The 13282-nt window shown below is 44.1% G+C and overlaps 1 protein-coding gene across 2 annotated transcripts in view; it reads right to left on the reverse strand.

Moving 5' to 3' along the window:
- The window catches only part of AHNAK2 (AHNAK nucleoprotein 2), a 52308-nt gene extending 40702 nt beyond the window's left edge, over window positions 1–11606 (reverse strand). The window contains exons 1-2 of one of the 2 annotated variants that reach the window (XM_086891984.1): window positions 11140–11270; window positions 79–310 (exon numbers count right to left, since the gene is read on the reverse strand). The gene's annotated coding sequence lies outside the window, so the exon portion shown is untranslated. Of the gene's footprint in view, window positions 1–78; window positions 311–11139 lie in introns of both variants that reach the window. The other variant, XM_023927432.2, reaches the window with a different exon arrangement.
- Between the last annotated feature and the right edge of the window lie 1676 nt (window positions 11607–13282).

Below are 13282 nucleotides of genomic sequence, written 5' to 3' on the forward strand. Positions count from 1 at the left end.
GAACGGCATCTTGACCCACCAGTAGGATCATCAGGACACAGCCATAAATGGAAGCTTACAAAAATCAGTAGGACTTACATGATACCTGCTGATCATTTAATGCCACAGGATCAAATCCTGAAGTACTGATATTTCATTCTGTGCCTCCTCAAGCAAGACATCACTTGGCCTCATTGCAAATGATACATGGTATGTTACATTGCATTCATCTTGTAATTCAGTCCATGATATGGGCTGAGGTCAGCTTTGATTTCATCTTGCAAAATCCAGCAGAGCACGCATCACTGCTCACAGCAATCATACCTGCAACCTTGTAACAGTAAATGCTTTGAGAAAAAAATGCAAGCATTTTGTAGATTAGCCATGAGCTCCATTGGTGGATACAGCAAGTAGCACTACGACATCAGTGTTGTATAAAGTGAGAAACAAAGACAAATAAAAGATAGGCAGAAATTTTCCAGCAATAGCCTGAGTATCAGTGCTGGACTACAGACATGGTGGCATGCAGAGTGCCATATATGACTCTCTCTTGGCTTTCACATGCTTTTTCAGTTCTTCACATTTGGCAGAAAATGCATCTTGCGAAAAAGAAAATAAAAGGAAGTTGCCAGGCTTCTTTCCTCCACACTGTGAACCTGAAAACAGCTTTGGGTCCAGGAAACACAAATAGAGACCATTTCAAACTAGCCACCTCATTCTCTGTGATTCAGCCCCAAAGCAATTGCTCATCTCTGGGAGTACTGTAGAAAATGAAATAGATTATTGGTAGAGATTGCCAACCCAACTTCAGCTCCAAATTACTTTGTGATGTAGGAGGCACTGGTTACTGGTACTCATGGACACATGTTTATGCAGGCATGGTGCTACTTGATGAACTTCTTTCTCTTTGGGCTCTCAAAAGGCACAGCTACCCCTTGCACCCTCTATCACACAGACAGCACTGCCTGGCACACCAATCTGCCAGCTTGGCAACTGCAGCATCTTGGTCATGGTCACCAAGGAAGTCCCTCCACCTGCCCAAAGCACCACGTGAAATTAGGTGAGCTCTCCCCATGCTGCAGAAAATAAGATAGCAAAGTGAAAAAAATTACTTGCTCAAAGTCACAAAGCAAGTTGGCAGGAGAGCCAGCAATAAATACAACCCAGATGTCCTGGATTCCACCTCCTCTCTGCACCATGCTGCCTCTCTTAGCTCAATGCTGGAAGGAAATGTTTTACATTTACTCATCCCTCCTTTTCCTTTGTCAATAGAAATTAAAGCAGGCATCTGACTGCCTAAGCCTTGAATACTCCAGTGGTTTCCAAGGCTTGCAGTAAAGTCAGCCAACATTTCTATTGAATCCAGCCCTAATGGACAACTAATAGTGATTTCTTTGCCAAGGAGCCTATCAGTGCAAAACTCATTTAAGCACATACTACTTTTATATAGATATGCATCGTGTATACACGTATATATTTCATGACTTTGCAAAGAACCACTAATTACAAAACCACAGTTTTTGTAACTGTGATGGTTTTGGCTGAGGCAGAGTTAATTTTTTTTTCATAGTAGCTGGTATGGGGCTGTGTTTTGGATTTGTGCTGGAAACAGTGTTGATAATTCAGGGATGTTTTTGTTATTGCTGAGCAGTGCTTCCACAGAGTCAAGGCTTTTTCTGCTCCTCACAGCAACCCCACCATTGAGCAGAGTGGGGGTGCAAAAGGAACTGGGAGGTGACACAGCTGGGACAGCTGACCCAAACTGACCCAAAGGATATCCCAGACCATATGGCATCTGCTCAGTATATATCTCAGTATAAAGCTGAGAGAAGAAGAAGGAGGGGTAGGACACATTCAGAGTCATGGCATTTGTCTTCCCCAGTGCCTGTGATGGAGTCCTGATTTCCTGGGTATGGCTGAATAACTGCCTGCCAATTAATTCCCTGTATTGCTTTGCTTTCGTGTGTGGATTTTGTTTTACCTATTAAACTGTTCTTATCTATTTTTATTTTGTTGAAAGGTAGGAAAGTCTGTCAGGATGTTTCTTTCATTGAACCCACTTGGGTCTGCCAAAAGACTGTTAGCTAAATAATGTTAGTTTCCCATCACTTTATTTTGTGAACAGAATGCCCAAATATTTAAAATTTGCTCATTAAGCTATCTATATTGTCTGTGTGGTAGGCCATGTTCATATATTTTCCAAAAGCAATGTAAATCTCATTTCCATCAAATACGTCATGTCCTGTCAGTAAAATATCCTTCCTGCTGTCAGCCCAAGGTAAGGCCATGTCTCTGAGCAGTTAAACACATTCTCACTTGCCTGTTTTCTCACCCTCAAGGTGAATGCCATTTCATTTTTCCTACTTGTCATCATACAAATCCAGCTGGGATGGTAGGTATTGTGCTGCTGGTGCTATAACTCCACTTCCAATATGCTGTTCTGCTTATTGAAGGTACTTCAGGGGAACTGGACAGAAGTTAAAAAGAAATGCAGCATTTCCTGTTTTATTCTCCTCTCACCCAAATAGTCAAGGGGCACGACAGTGGGAACAAAAAGTCTAGCAGCTGCAGGTTGCCTAAAACATTAAACTCCCTCATTTCTCTTCATGGGAAAACAAATGCCCTCCAGATTTTGCGTTCAGGTCTCCTGTCAGAGAGCAGCAGCCTCCTACTCCTCTGCAGAATAGCACCTGGAGATCCCACACAAGGCAAGGTCAAAGAGCTCGTGGTCTTCTTAGATGCTCTTGTATCAGGTGCCTCCACCATAAGCACTCTGCATGAACCCACATGATGGATAACTGCATCCACAGCTTTGCTCCAGCCAACAGGGCTTTGTTACGATTGACATTTTCTGAGATCTTCTAGACACTGAAACAGACAAAAATGCAGCCCAAAAAAGCCTTCCTTCTTTCTCTGTAGAACTGTTTCTGATATTTCCTCATAACTGTCACCTCAGATTTGTTCTACTTGCTTGACACAAACCTTCTCTGAGGCACACCTGGGCAGGAGACTGTGTATCACTTAACACAGTGGGGACCTTAACTTGCCCTCTGACTGCAGCAGCAATAAATGACAAGGACAGGTCTTGACAAACATGGCTGGGTTGTGCCATTTTTGTGCAACAACAGTCAGTTTTACAGATTTGAGCCTCTGCTCCTGCCAGAGACACTGGTGTCTGCAAACTCTCTGAGAAGCAGGAAGCTCTCACTCCTGCTCCTCAGAGCTATTGCAGCCAGGTCAAGGACATTGCTCCTTGCTGCAATCTGTCAGTGCTGATTTAGCAAGTCCCAGCTCCCTTCCCCTGAATGCACAGGCTCTGCCTGGCCTTCCCCATGGTTCCAAGTGTGTCTGAGAGCCAAAACCTTATCACAGTCCATCTCTGTCTCCTCACAAGAGCAGAGTTAGTGGAGGAGTTGGCGTGGTCTGTTTGTGCTGGTATGACAGCCAGCTCCTGTTTTGGATTAGAGGATGATGGTTTTCCCTCCCTCTACATCCCTTACTGGGCATTTGAAACAGGACGGTTTGTGGGGAGGGGAAACATTCATAATGGTCTTTTGTATTTATTTTGCTCTCCCTTGGCTCTGGTGCCAATGAAAGCCCCCGGCCCATGGGCTGTATCTGTGTGTGCTGTCATGGGGCCCAGACTTTGTCAGCCCAGGCCATGGTGTTGCAGTCTGATAGTGGAGAGGTGTTCATGCAGCACCTGAGCTCAGCTGCAGCTCCCTGCAGAGGACTGCTGGCAGAGGACCAGTTTTCAGTGCATGTCACAACTTGGGGGATCATTGCAAAAGCAATGCTTCCCTATCAAACACCAGGGATCTGCTGACTCCAATCCCCATCTTTCAGAGCAGGGCAGGGACTCAATGTGAGCCAGCAATAAGCTCCAGACACACAGGAGGGCAAATAAATTAATGAAGCACATCTGAGAATGATGGGGGCAGTAGTCAGCAGAAACACCCCAAACACATGGCAGTGTGTCTTGTTGCTGATGTGCAACACAGCTCTGTGGCACCAGCGTCTGATACAACTCCTACAAGGTGTTTCCCCTGGGCTGGAAAAGGCTGTGGTTGCCCACATGGGCAAGGAGGGGATTTTGCTGCATGAGGTTGTCTCACCCACATTGGTTTTCACTGGCCTGTGGCTGGATGTGTCTGTGTGTGGCCCTGCTGGCTGCTTGAAAGATAATCCAAAATCACTGGTTTTCTTTCCATGCCATCGGCTTCTGTCCCTGCTCCGGGGTTGTCTTTGACTCCACCACTGCATCCCAAGGGTTTGCAGGCACCTTTGGGCAGCCTTGCTGCAGCAGCAGGCTGTGTGTGGTAGGGGACTGTGCTGTGGGCTCCTCTGCTCTCATCCCTGTCTTTTTGCCAAAGTATTTTCCCTCAACACTGCTTGTGCCAAGCAGACTGATCCCAGAGGTACCACCTGCAAAGGACTTCAAGGTGGGCCTGTCACAATCTCCCTTCATGGGTGCTGTATGAACTTAAACTTTTCTTTGGGGAAAAAAAGCTCTATAGACTGAAAATAAGAAATCAGACTTTTTTCCACAGGTTTTCCTACCCAAGCCATGCCATCAACTATGGTCCACATCCAACAGGTTAATCTGACTCAGGTGCTTCACGCTCTCTGTTCCAGAGCACCTGCGGTGCCGAGTGCCGCGAATGCTCCTGCTAGCATTGTGCTGTTTGTCTGCCTGCAACACCCAACCTGCAGAACCACCACCCTTCTGCCCTGCCATCTGCCACAGCCCTCCCTGCCACTGCACCAGGCATTGCTCTCCTGGAAAAGCCACAGTTCTGTGCTGACAGAGAGGGACTGCAGCCTTTTCCTAATCAAGAGTTCTGAATTTGTGTGACAACATATTCTGGGGTCCATAGGTTGACTAGGACATAATTTACTGATGTGCAGTAAATGCTGCTGAGACATAAACCTGTTCATGATAGCCCCAGAATGACATAACACTGCTGCTCTCCAAATAACATTTCTGCTGCCAGGTTCTCCCTACCTAGTGCTGCTGAGATCCTGCCAGTCTGGGGTGCTGTACTTTCCAATACCCTCTGAGCAGCCTGACTTCTGAACAGGGATACCTCAGGCACCCCCACACCCTCCACACTCCTAGCGCTGCTGTGCTCAGCAGCAGCAGAAGGGAAATGATGATCCAGGTCTCTGGAAGGGGTCCCATGGCCTGGGGCTGGCCACACAGCTGGGATGTGAGCAGTTCTGCAGGACTGGGGCTGTTTATCCACTGTAGGAAAGCAGACAAAGTGAGAAAGGGAGAGAAGGAAGGAGAAACACTGGGCAGAGCTCCCAGGAAAATGTTGCTGTGGACAGTTTGCTTGGGCTCCTCAGGGACTTCTGATGACTGCTCTGATCTCCTCACCAAGAGACCCAGGGATGATTTGTTGTCACATGCACTGAGCACACTGTTTTCTTTCTAAGAAAAAAGCTGGTATATTAAGGAGAGATTACATTCATGCTTGAGCTTATCTGAAAGTGCTAGGCTTATTCTCTGGGCTTTAAGGTTTATTTAGACTAAATAAGGTTTATATATTTGGTTGGTGAAGCATGCAATGTATACATTATAATTATGTACTTAATGCACTAATCCCTATGATGAGCTTTCCTGGCATAACCCAGTACAGTTATCCAAAAGCTTCTTTTTAATCTCTGTGGAAGGATAATTTTAAGAAGAAAAACATGATTTCTCCTGCTATCTCTATCCAAACCCTTTAATTCACAGATTGCTTTTAGACTGACTGAAGCAGTGGTTAAATCCACTGTGAACATATAATCCAAATACAGATATAAGATCACAGTGTCATTACTAAATTTATTCCTTTCATAGCAGATCTGTGGGGGCCCTGCCTCCATCCAGCTCTGTTGATCACTGGAATGTCCCCTCATAAATACCTGTGTATGAAAAGTCTGTTTTACACCGCTTACATAGTCAATCATTTTCTAGTCTGTGACGTGCCCCCAAAAAAGGGCACTGATAGCAAAGCCTAAGAATATATTACCCACCACTCTTTGTGGGAAGCTTGAGTAGCAAGATGGCATCACCATGAACCTCCATGCAGTCATTCTCGTGTGAAAATGCTCAGTTTTCCTACAAACTGGGCTCTTACTCACTCTTTAGACACTGAGTTGGCTAAGCTATTCATTCTGCAAACAATTTTTTTCTCATAATCAAGCCCATTATGTGAAAAAGTCAGCCTTAAGGAGTGTGAGGACACAGTTCATATAAAAATCAATGCAACCTTTCACTGAAGCATAAATCAGATCAGCTCTGACATATATGAAAATATTTGGGGAATGTTTAATGACATTTTTGTGTTCTTGTAAATTATTTGCTTTCAGCTGATTTTAGAAGCAGGAATAGGGGAAGCTCAGCTAATATCAGGAAACATCAGCAATTGAAACCACCAACTTTCTCATGATAGTTTCACAGAGCTGCATCTTATAGACCTTCCAACAAGCTCACACACACAGAATCACAGAATCTTTAAATGTAGAAAAGACCTCCAAGATCATGAAGCCCAACCTTTGGCCTAATACCACCATGCTCAGTTTTCAAGCAAATTAAAAAAAAAAAAAAAAAATCCCAATCTTTTGTATGCTTATCTGATCTTTTGATCTGAGGGAGAGCTGCTAACTTCTTTGAGGTTCACCAAAAGCTGATCTCTAACTAATTTTCAAGATAACCATGCCTAGTCCCACTGAGCCATTTTTCCCCTTCAGAATACAATGCAAGCATCAGTTAAAGCCATTCCTGCTGTGTGGAAAAGTTACTATTCCATTTACTAACTTTAATAATTTTTGCTCCTGCATGCATGCCCTTTGAGTTTCTTCTATGTCCTGGAGTTTCTATGGCTAAAATTCCCATTTTGGAATTTGGTCCTCCAAGAAATAGTGCTAAGACAAATCCTTTGGATTAAAAAGAGTGGTGAGAGGCAAGGGAAAGAAAAACTCCTGCATGTGTTTACTTGAGGGAAAAGTAGAGCACTGTGCCTGGCTGACAGTCAAAGGTCCAGGAGCTGGAGCAAACCACACAGTAAGTAAATGAAGTGAGGACCTGTGGAAACCTGATGACATTTGCCCCCTATGGTATGGAGTATGGGAATCCTAGGAAGAGTGGGAATGACTGGACTAAAAAATATGTGAGCTTTCAGGATGCACCTTAGGCTGGAATATTTTATATCTGTAATAGTTTATTAGTTTATTTAGCTAGGACTTGTGGAAATGGGAAGAAATATGTGCCCCTCGAAACCTTTGTTTTTCAGTGCTGGCTGGCTGAGGCTGCAAACACACCACTGTTCAAGGGGAGAGAGCTGGGAGGTCAGTGGGCAGGTAAAAGGTATTTAAAATCAGAGGACTGCGTGGATAAGAGCTGCTCCTCTGACTCTATGAAAGCGAGGCACAGACCACTGCTATCAAAATCAAGTAGTGTTTGTTCTCTTAACTACAGAGAAGAAACAACATTTGCCCAGCAGTGAAGAGCAGTTACTGTGGCTTTGGAGTCTCCAGCATTTATCAGCGAGCTTGGAAATCATATAAACCTTATCTCCTTGTTTGTGTTTCTGAAAAACAGATAATTCTGCCCCCTGAAGACACTGCTATCTTTATTAGGCAGATGAAGTGGACTTGGTGCCTGCTCTTCTTCAGGCACTTGCATTCCTGCCCCATGGAATTTTGCTGGGATTTGGGCTGTTACCGTGGCCTGGGACTCTCCCTTGTAGACCTGCCGTCGCTTACTGATGGGTCCTCTACCAATTATCCTGGCCTATTTATTACTTACATACCATAGCACCCTTAACATATTTTGACTTGTTTCAGTCCCTCTGGACTACACATTTAGTCATTCTCCTCTTAGACAGAAAACTGCAGCCTTATTCTCTGCAATAAGTCAGCAGTTACTTTCAGATATTTGGCTACCTATAGACCCCTTTCAGGAATTAAACATGTTGGTAGGAAGTATTTAGTACGTGAAAGGTCCTCTCCTAGCCTGAGGTTTTGTTTTCCAATTTGAAATAATGAATTCCAGCCTCGACTCTGAAATCCAGAGCAAACACGTGGATTTAGCAAATTTGCCTTGGAGCATAACCCTCCCATACTGGGGTTAGGCACAGCTGTGGGTCATCCAAATGTCCTCTGCCACAAGGACATTGTCTCGATTCCTGCAGCATGTGGCGAGAAGGCAAACCAGTTCTGGTCAAGTTTAATCTTAGCTCCAGTGGGAGCTGAATCCCCTCCATCGCTCAGTGCTGCTCCACCACTTGGCTGTGGAGGGAAAAGCCTGCTGGGCAGACTGGAAGTTATACATGAGGGAAGCAGACAAGGCAGCAGTTGTTAGCTGGGGTTGTCAGGAAAACAGTTTGTTGGTGCACGGGGGGTCAGGGACGTGGCAAACTGCCTGAGAGCAAGTGCTTGCCCTTGCTGGGTCTGCCTGTGCCGGTGCAGAGGGCCAGGTCCCCTCCTCGCTCCCAACAAGGTTAATGGTGAGGCTTTTCTCAGCCTTACTGCTTCAGATTGTACCTGCAATACAGAGCCCACAAACACAGTGAGATGTTTCCCCAGAGGAGGAAATCCTGTTTTGTTGTTGTTGTTTTTTTTTTTCAGGGCATATTTTGCTGTTTCCAAACGTAAGCAACATTATGGAACACAAAAATAGCTAGATATAAAAAAATAGATTGACTCTATTTACTTAAATATTTACTCAGATTATAAGCTTTCACATCTTTCAAATACACTGCCTTATATTCTGATTATTTAGGTCTCTGAATGTGAGGAATCCTGGAAAAAACCTTATTGTAATCTCAGTGTTCTGCACTTGCATAGGATGAACTTACTTCTTTTCCCAAGTAGAAAACTTGAAGAATAAAAACAGCCCAAAGCTCTGAGTACATTTGGAGGTTCAAACCTTCAAATACACACTCCTGTGGCTTCATGTAGGGCATGACATCTCAGTAAGAGCCTGATGCTCCCTCCACTCAGAGGGACCATGTTAAGTGAACTGCCTGTGAGGTTCACGGTGTGGCTTCCTGGAGAAAGGTGTGTCCAAGCACAGGGCACTGAACCCCCTGAAGTCAACAGGAGGTTAACTCAGATTGCAGCTATTCCCAATAACCATGCACTGCAGACTGCTGGATTTTGTTTCAGTGATGATCTTCAAGTACAGCCAAAAGCGAATAGAGGCACGTTGACCTCATAGTTTTGTGAATACAGATTGAGCGTCCAAGACAATTAAAAGCAGGGAATACGTGCCATCTCCAAACCCCTGGCGAGCCACTGCCAGAAGTTACCGCTGCCCCATCCGAATGAAAAGACATTAACACCCGCTGCAGAGGAGGTTGGAAGGCAGCCATCCCCGATGGATTGCTTATGAGCACTGACTAGAGTCAAACTGACTTCAGTCAGAGATTTACACAAGCCTCATAATCTAATAGTAGAGTTTACTTTACGAGAGTGCCACACCAAAGATAGTAAAATGCAGTTTTAGCTAACAAATCTACATGCTTGAGCAGAAAAGCTACAGCCATCATGGAGCATGTCAGCACCGTAGAGCGCCTGGCGCAGATTTATAGTTTTCAGTTTATTGCTGAAGAGTTATTGTTAACTCCATTGTTACAGACTTTCTGCAATTAAAAGTTCCAGTCACACTTATCATTTTTAAACATAGCTAATAAAAACCAATAAATCCTGGGATGTTATAGGTTTTCCTGTACTGTTAAACATCTGAGACTTTTTTTATGCTGGATTTTTGACTTGTGTAAGGATAGACTTAGGAAGTAAATTGGCTGTTGTAAGCTTTTTTACTTCTGATTTGCTTAGATCTGCAAAATTTCTTGTAGTTTTTCTTCATTATTATAGTAAAATAAAGAGTGAGGCAACACTAAGACCTTTTCCCTCACACATGCAACAGGTGATCATAAGCTAAGTACTGTCTCTTACAAGTCATCTTCCAACCTTCTGTGTTTTTTGTGTCATAAATGATAAAGAATAATGGTTATTTTTGTTTTAGCAATGACTTTTGGTCTTTTCTCTCAAATGAGTAACGTTTTCTCTCTTTTCTATTGCAGCCTTGAGAGAACGGACTTTTCATTTTCTCTGCAAGTGGTTACAGTCATAAAATTCTACTTCTCACCATCTGTATTCACATGTTCAGAAAGATATCAGGGTACATGGATGAACCTAGACAGGTGTACAGAATAATTCTACCCTGTGTATTTCCCATCACTTTATGAACTAGCCTCAGCTGCCTTGCAGTGAGCACTTCCAGGATCCAGCTTCTACTGACAAGATTAAGGATCTGCTTTTTGAATGTTTCAAGGTTAATCATAGTCTCAAATTCCAGAAACATTCAGAGGTCCTAATGCCAAGTCAGTATATTATATAGCAAATAGTATCTAATGAGATATAATGTTCACACAAATAGTGTTCCCCTTATAGGAGCAGAGATACTGAAAAATCCAGAACATATCTAGGGGAAGAACAAATAACAAAAAACTCATATTCATCAGAAATCAGCCTCACTGTAAGAAAATTGCTCTTTGCACCCTGCAATTCATTGCAACAATTGGGATTGGCTCTTGGCACTACAAAAGAGTTTCACTATCTTTGAGATCGTCCCGATGGATTAAGTATACAGACAGAGGAAGTAAGGAAAACAACATACATGATCTAGAATAGAGATTACTGAATGGAGGGGTGTGTATACACTGAGAACCAATATCCCTCTGAGAGCTTTGGGAGGCTAAGAGGCTTGAAACCCGCTGCATAAAAACGTGGATCAGAAACTTTATCAGGGTGAACGCATTTGTTCATCCCTGATCTCACCTCTTCCCATACACAAGAAAGAGGCAAAGGTTTACACCAGGTGAGATGCAGCTTGGCTGAAGCTCTGGGCATACTTTTCCCCAGCAGTGTCATTTAACACACAACATCTCCAGGTTTCACTTATCAAGTACAGCAGCTGGGAACATTATGTCTTTACAATTGTAAAGTCCGGTTTCTGTATCAAAGGACGCAAAATGCTCACGCCCACATCTCTGCATTTTTTAAAGCCCATCATCTACTGGAAACTTTTGCAATCTGCTTCAGAGATTTCATAGAAAGAAAGAAAGAAAGAGAGAGAGACGCTTGGGTTTTAAGAAAAAAACTTACCAAAAATAACTGAAGTTCTCTAAAGTTGCCCTGAAGTTGAAATAGCCCAGAACACCAGTGCAGAGCCTGCCTTAAACTCTCTCTCTTTCTCACTCCCCCTCTCTCTCCAGCAATTGGAAGGAGGGCTGTGCAGAAATTCAGCAAACAATTTTCCTTCTATGTCGACCGGGGCGTTCCTGACGGGCAGAAAGGGGATGGCTGAGCCTGGGTGAGGCTCGTTGCTATCCCCAAGGCAGAGAGCACTGTCGCAGATTACACAGCCTGTGAAATCCAATCCCTTTCTCTGCTCGGGCAACAGCTGTACGGCTTCAGCTGAGGCGGGAGCAGGGGACAGAGCCTGGGCTTGCTGCTGCTCAGGCTTTCCATGCTGGGGACGCTGAGGAATGGGGGCACGGGGGTTTTTGGGAGCTCCGTGTCCTCTCGCAGCTCGCTGCCTACAGCTGCAGGCGCTCGCAGGGTGGAGATGCGGGGCAATTTCCGCGGGACTCAAAGTATATGGGATGTGGGCGCCCGCGCAAAACAAACATCTCTTTTCCTGAAATTCATTCCCAGCCTTGCTTCAGGACATAACTGGGTAATTAGCGTTGTATGTACTAATAAATTCTCATGCAAGCATGCACACACACAGGATGCAGTCTGTCCGCCTGTCACAGCAGCGCGGTTCAAACGGGCTTCAAGGCTGCCCCAGTGTCTTCTCCAAGTTATTTTTTCCTTGTCACTTTTAGTCAGCCGTCTGATGCTTTCCCTGAAAGCCCCCTGAATGCTGAGCTGACAGTCCTTCCACCCAGTCAAGCACTATGGTGGCTCGCAAGGTGGGAGTGCCAGTGCTTGGAGTTGTGTTCAGCGTGTCCTGATATTCTACACTTGAGCGAAGCTGCTTAATGCCAGCAAAAACGGATTTATGAAAATTCCCAGCCCCTCCTCTCACCTGTTTCTATTTCATCCCATGTAAAGGAAAGAAATTTCTAATACAGCTGATTCCTCCCTCTCCCAGGAATTCCACTGATCCTTTAACTCCTCCTCCCTGAAGCTTTAAAAAGTCACAGTAACAGATTTCGGGTTTCCATGTTTTACAGGCGCATCTGGCCGCAGGTTTGCGTTCTGTCAAACAGGGGTGAGGTGGGAGAGGATGCAAAATACAAACAACACATAAGCAGCCCTGGGAGTGTCCTGTAATTGCTCCAGCTGCTTTGCCAACACCCCAGAGCAGGTAAAAAACACTCCAGACAAAGGAGAAGGAAAACCCTGGTGTTTGCAGAGCAGCCTCATTTCGTGTCGAGGTAGATGCTGTGCTTGGGATTTTTATGCTGTTGGCTCTGAATAAGTTTTGATACCTGAAATTCTGCAGATGTTGGGTTTCTGGACCCAAGTTTGGAATGGGCACATATGGCTTCCACAGAGGGTATTTAAAAATCTGAGAGGGGAAAGTGAATGTCTATCTCTGATTCCATCCTATGTGGGTACTTAACAGGCATTTTATGAAAACCGTGTCACTCAACTACAGTATTTATATTAAAGCCAATTCTTTGACTTGTGCAATTAATGTATATCATTAAATCTAATTATACATTACTCATTAATTACAGATCTTATATATAACTTAATTTAGAAACACTATCTGTAATTTTATCTAATAAACATACACAGTTTTTCAGCACATGAACTGAATAACACTTCAATTGTCTCTTATGTGATTCTATTGTATGTCTATAAAAATAAATAATATATAATCACATATGTGTGATTGTATACTATATCTATAATCATAGAGAATTTATATATATTGTGAAGCAGTATATGCAGTTTATATGTAACCTCTGTCTTCTTGCCAGTGTGACATCCACATAAAGAGTTAAAAGCAGAGATTGGCTGTAGCCACTGCAAGGTGGTAAGGCTGTGAAGGAGGAAGATGAGGCAATGGGAAGTGTCAGCACACAAATGGCACCTGAAAGTGTTGAAGGCCAGGCTGGGTGGGGTTTAGAGTAACCTGATCTAGTGGAAGGTGTCCCTACCCATGGCAGGGGCTTGAAACTGGATGGTCTTTAAAAGTCCATTCCAAACCATTCTATGATTCTGTGTTTCAAGCACGATGTCCTGCAGCTGCTGCAAGGATGGAGGTGGCCAGAAGCAATAAAGGCCTCCT

Source organism: Cyanistes caeruleus, chromosome 6 (assembly GCF_971803275.1).
Source record: "Cyanistes caeruleus chromosome 6, bCyaCae1.hap1.1, whole genome shotgun sequence".
In the NCBI taxonomy this organism is placed as follows: Eukaryota; Metazoa; Chordata; class Aves; order Passeriformes; family Paridae; genus Cyanistes; species Cyanistes caeruleus.